Source organism: Diachasmimorpha longicaudata, chromosome 13 (genome assembly GCF_034640455.1).
Source record: "Diachasmimorpha longicaudata isolate KC_UGA_2023 chromosome 13, iyDiaLong2, whole genome shotgun sequence".
Classification (NCBI taxonomy): Eukaryota; Metazoa; Arthropoda; class Insecta; order Hymenoptera; family Braconidae; genus Diachasmimorpha; species Diachasmimorpha longicaudata.
This window is the reverse complement of record NC_087237.1, coordinates 1,816,378-1,822,735: the sequence shown is the minus strand read 5'-3', so window position 1 is coordinate 1,822,735 and position 6,358 is coordinate 1,816,378.

Below are 6,358 nucleotides of genomic sequence, written 5' to 3'. Positions count from 1 at the left end.
GGGGTCATTATGGCCGGGTAGATCCACTTGACCATCCTCGGCCTTAGACCCCATGTGCTTCCGAACATTCGCCTGCATGCCCAGTATGTCATAGTGACCTTGTTGGTCTGCATGGCGATATGCTTTTTCCAGTCGAGATTCTTGTCTCGCCAAATACCTAGGTATTTGACTTCCCCAGAGAATTTCAGCACTGTGTTATAAATGGAAGGAGCTTTAACGGCACCCCTCCTTCTGCTTGTAAAGTTCACCGTCTCCGTCTTGCCTGGGTTCACCCTCAGGCCCTTCGATGTGCACCAGTGCTGAACATAGTCCTGCACCTCCTGCATTTTGCTATGTAGCATGCTCGCGTGCCTGCTAGTTACCAGCTGTGCCCCATCATCTGCATATGCGCCTGTCCTTACCCCCAGCTCCTCGAGTCCAGTGAGGAGGCCGTCGACGACGACGACGAGGAGCGATAGCAGAGGGGAGATAACCCCCCCCCCCTGCGGGCAGGCCCACCTCGCCGCAGCCCTTACCGCACTGTCCCGAAGGGTGGAGTGGACAACTCTAGTTCGGAGCATGGCGGCTATCCATTTGGTGACTGACTCCTCGATCCCAAAAGATGCCGCCGCTTTCTCCATCGTATCAAAGGAGGTGATATCAAAGGCCCCTTCGATCGCAGCCCTGCAGTGCTGCAAGTTAATCTCGGAGTAGTGGACTAGCAGTGAGACCAAGCCGTCTCCCCGCATCTCGTCTCCTGCTCCTCCTCGCCTCGCCAAGCAGGTCATTGATGGGCCTTTAGGCAGGGTCGCCTGTTGGCCCCCTTACCTGCCCCGGGTGAGGTGAGCCCGGCAGGGCCCAGTTGAGGGTCCCTTCAGACCCCCTTCCAGTCCCCGCCGAGCCACCCCTCACCAGAGGCGGCCTTCCTCTACGGCCCTTTGGGCGTCCGCTCAGCGGAGGTCGTGCAACAGCAAGGGGGTCCCTCTGTAAGAGGGAGTCCTCCTCGCTCTCCCGCGCCTCACCCTCGCGGCCGCCTTTCTCGGCAGTTACAGGGGCACCCTCCGGACCATCTGGTCCAGTTGGCGCTCCCTTCCGCCCGCCCTCATCCCCTGCAGCCCCTGACCCACTTTGGTCAGTGACCGCATTCCCAGGGTCCCGCTGGGCCTGGGGCGCCTTTCCTCCCCCCGCTCTCCGCTGGGTCTACGCCTCTCAAGGGCCACAGCCGCTCCCACGGGTTTTCCCGGGAGAAAGGCCGTCACCCTGATCAGCTTCTGGAGCGCTTCCTTATCCATTAGGATAAGGGCCCCTTCCCAGGGTGCCAGGGTGGGCACCACGGCCTTCAGCCAGTCCTTCGACCGACCATCCGTGCATGCCACCCACAGCACTCCATCCTCGTACCAGTGGCCATCAAAGCTCGGGAGCTGACCTGTCTAGGTCAGTCCCGAACAGTGCTGCCACCAGCGCCTCCTGAACTAGGTCGGCCAGCTCCCTCGTCAGGGACAGCTCAGGGTAGCCAGTTGGCACTACGGCCACCCTGCCTCCACCCTTCCCCGCCTCCCTGAAGGAAGCAGCCCCCAGCCCTTCCATCGCCCGCACCCTCTTCGCGGGCATGGCCACATCCGGGGGAGTGGAACCAGAGGACCTGGGCCTCTTGGACCCTGTCCCCTATTCCTCCTTTCCCTCTGATGCGGTCGCTACCTGCGGGGATTGCAGATCCCGCGAGGCCTCGGCTTTCAGCCTAGCCTGGTAGGCCCTGCGTTTCTCCGCGCCCGTCCGCCCCTTCTTTCTTTTATCCTGGGTGGGGTCAGCGACATCGGGCCCACCAATGGTAGCCCCCTCTGAGGCTGGCTCCCCCTCCACCCCCATCTGCATCGGCATCTGTGCTTGTTCCCCTTCTGGGGCCCTAGCGCCGATCATCTCCTCTGCCCTGCAAGCCTCTGCCGTTCCCTCAGAGAGGGCACCGTCATCGGCGTTAAAATTTTTATTAATAGTAGGCTCCATGTAGTTCCCACGAGTAATCAGGAACAAGAAGTCCACCCCCGCAGAGCCTGGATACGGGGGTACGGCATGAATACAATGGGGTGCTGCCTGGTTCCCCAAGGATATCGTTTGAGACACTGTTCCCCAGTGCCATTCCGCCCTCGGCACGATTACTTCCACCTTAGCTTGGGGAGTCTGGTCCGCCGCGATGCCTTGGGTCTTCCTGACGGGTCTTTACTCCCGTAGGTCGACGTTATAGCTGTCGCTAGCCGGGTTGCGAAGTAGGCCCCAGGATCCTGGATTCAGGTGCTGTTATCCAGCCTCCTGTCTCCGTTCCCGAGGTGCCACCCATTCTCCGGCTTTCCCCCTATCCGCCACCTGGGGACCCGCTCAGTCGGTAACTGAAACCGTCCCCTTCGTCTCGTTTATAGAGCACGTCAGGGGTGAGTAATTAAATATAAAAATATAATAATTACATTTATGGACACTTGAAAAATACGATCTACTTACTGATGACTTGGTAGTATGCCATAGTGCAGTTTCACTTTCTTTGCACAAGGTTGATCAGTTTGGTTTTCTGAGTTATCACTATCACACAGATTTTATTGTCAAAAATTAAAATGAAAAATTAAATAAAACGCAGGTTATGTGTACCGAAGTAAACAACAACGTCGAACTGAGTGAGAAGCCACACCGTACACTCACTACACATAAAATATATATACAGGGTCATTTTTATGATATTGTTAGAAGTGCATCGGCGTGTTTAGGGGGTGATTTGGAACCGAAAAGTCCTTTTCACACTCTACTACACATAATATATAGAGGTATACCTTAGTATAGCGTGGCGACGGGTCGCCACGCCGTACACTCTACTACCCATAATATATATAGGTATACCTTAGTATAGCGTGGCGACCCGTCGCCACGCCAACGATTCAGTTTACAAGTGAGCCTATAGATGTTTCACATCAAAAAGGAGAGACAATTAGATTTCGGGGAAAGGTAACGGTCCTCGGTTCGCTCAGTGTGTTAGGTTGTGGAGAGAGGGGTGGGTTTCAGGTGGAACTAGAGGTATTGGCCACAAAATAAGGGATTTAGGAGGGAAAAATAAAAAAGAAGTCACAAGAATAATTAAATTATGTATATTCTTCCAAATATTCCGCCCTCCCAATTATCCACAAATGATATACAAAAGTTTCCTAACATTATTTTTCTCCGACATTCCCTTTAATTTCTTTTAATCTTGACCAGGATTAATAATCCTGGATAATCTTTAATAAATCCCTAATTATTATCAAAGCTTCGGAATAAGTTCCCAAATACTTTGCCGAATTCCCTAAATATATGTTTCCTAAAAATCTCACTTCCAACAATGTAAAAATAGCCAATAAATGTTAAAGATCTTACAGCATAGCTAATCTAACGCGTGCGAGAGAGAGGGAGAGAGAGAGGCGCCCGGTAGGACGCCGCGGGAGCGAGAGAGACGGATGCGAAACCCACCACCCATGGGGGAGATTTTCGAAGGCCGGAAATCACGCTTCCGGAGATTCGCGAAAACGCCTAATTCGCAGAGGCAAAAATCAAATTTTATAGCTCATTAAATCGCGATACTCTAGTAGGTGCTTCCAGCAAAAATTCAACATTTTTCAATCATTTCTAGCCGTCACAGGATCACCGTAATCCTGTCGGAACCGCGAACGCACTTCAATGGGCCCAACCAAGGTGTTACACCAAGGGGGGAATTACCCGGTAATTAAACATATCTCGGGAACGGCTGAGTGGATTTTCGAATTCCAAGGATCCACTTCAGTGGAATAACTCCCCGAATGATCTCACAAAATGTGAGAGATTTCGGCTCATTATTGGCCGACCTGCAACCATTAGAAGTTCCGGTGGAATTTCGATCGGGGTATCGAACGGGCGGATGATGCAATCCGCACCCCGCTCTACCCTTCATACTACTACGCAGCACAGTAACCACTATTCTACCCTTTCTTTTATTTATTTATTACTATCCGGATTTGCTCAAAAAAACAAAGAAACACCGATGAAACGCGTCAAGGGGCCCGGTGAAGGGATTTTTGGCCAGGTAAACCCTGGAGACCACTCGTAATTTATTGACGGGCAAATTTTCACAAACTTGGGGAAATCCTTACTATCTCTAATCATTAACCACCCGGAAGTGGAGGAAGGGCGCTTTGGGCTTAACCCAGAGCGAATACATCACATAATTAACTCACCATTAAATCTAGGCGTCTACACCTTTTCCCTTCATTCTCGATTTAACCCACTATTCACAGATAACTCTAAATCTTAGTTCTTATCCCTTTGATTCGCAGATCGCGACTGATCGATCACGTCGATGTGATCTGATGGGGAAGAAGCGGGAGGCTCCGCCCTATTTCCCGAGGTCCTCCCGAAATTTTCCGAGGGGCACCGCGTAGTGTCACCCTCTCTAGTTTAACTGTTTTAACCTTGGTCCTGACTCTCCCCTTTACCGGCCGGGTTCTTGGGACGTGATGGCTCACTAATGATTCTAGGGTTTTGGCGCTTCCTGCGGGTTTGACTCTCCGGGATCTAGGGGGGTTAAATAAATAATAAATGTATCTAGAAACCGAAGACTAATTTCGTAAATCCTAAACAGCCTGGCAATTCGTCGGAGACAGGGGCTGTACCTGCTTCGAGCGACCTTCCACAAAAAAACTAAAACGTAACCGATTAATCCCCCTAAGATCCGCCTCTTGGAGCTCCGGTGTTTCAGCCGGGCTTATTCAAATGTCCGTAAGATTGACTAAGGATGAACCCCACAAAAATTACCGGATGACTCGTATTTCGGCCCTTTTTCGCGATAATTTGGATGGGCCCACAAAACTCATGTTTGGGTCGGTAAAAGGAAAGCAAACTCCTTAATTGACCACCCGAGGATGGAGGGGAAAGTATACAAATTCCTATTTTCCGGGTTTAGCCACACCGGGGTGGAAAAGTACAAAAATAAAAATTGTCTCTCTCTATTCCCTCTCACTCACGATTTATTCTATTGGTCGCCTCGGGATTTGATGGTATTCCTCCCGTCTTTGGGGTGCTTCTAACAGACATCCCCACATGTCTGTTACAATTTCTTTGACCGTCTTTTTCTGCAATGGAATTGTGGAGAATTGGATGTTAATGACAAAGACCCGTGTCTCCATGATTTGTGATAGAGATAGGTTATTACAGTAACGATGTAGATGGACTGGAAGCCTCTACAAACATGTTCAATATAAATTTTTGGTAAAATCCAAAATTGATGTGGATAGATATTGGTTGCTTTTCTGAGCAATTGATACCAAGAAAAACGGATTTTGGGAGAAAAAAAATCATCAGCCTAAAAAGCTAGGCGATAGAAGTGAAACTTCATGGATCTCGATGGGCACTTGAAATGAAAATACATACCCTAGCAAGTTTTATGAGATAGAAATATTTCCTCGATAACCGAAGCCACCATTCATTATTCGGGAATTTTTAAGGGTGTTACGTTAATCAAAAAAAAGATAGCTAACGTTCTCGCCTCCATTTATAGAAAGACTATTCATTCACTTCCATACTTTCAGGTTCAAGAAAAGACACAATTGATTTGTAATATGAAACATATGAAATGAAAACTCGTGATTGTAAATTATTTAAATATCTTGAGAAAATTGCATCTATCGTCGTGCCTGATCTGGTTGTTGAGTCTTTGGGATTCTTATTCATTTTTAAATTAAATTTACTTTCTAAAAATTGTACAAGTGATTGAGCTTCTTCCAAGGCAAAATTTACATAAAAATCACCACTTAAAATCATGGGCATAGTGTTCAAAGCTTCTAATTCTGCTGCGCCAGAGGGAGTATATGACAATAATACTCTATGTATAAATTTTATGATATCGGCAATTCTTTGGTTCGATACTGCAGCCCAGCCTTAATTGTTCTCTTGTTGGTGAGACCACTCAAATGACTGGACTTGTGAATTTTCTTTTTCTTAATGTGCACATTGATGCAATGATCGTCATCAAGATGTCGTGGAAAATGTTTCACCCTTGTATCCACTTCAACTGGAACGTTGATTATCTGTCCACATATTCCATATTGTCCATGTCCATGCCGTAATCGCCGTATTTGCATGAATGGAATTCTCGGTGATATCAGTCTTTCTGATACCAAATCGAGGGGTGGAAGATGGGCAGGTATTTGTACATATGAGAAGCCATTATATACTGACAATATTGGGATAGAATTAGCGTTGAGTGTTCGAAGGCAGGTGTAGCAAATTTTCCTTTCATCACTATTCATTGGTGGTGCAATTGTATCTAAAATCTCACTATGTTGATTGGCTGGAGCTGTCAAATCCTCTTGGAACCACAATCGATCACAGATAG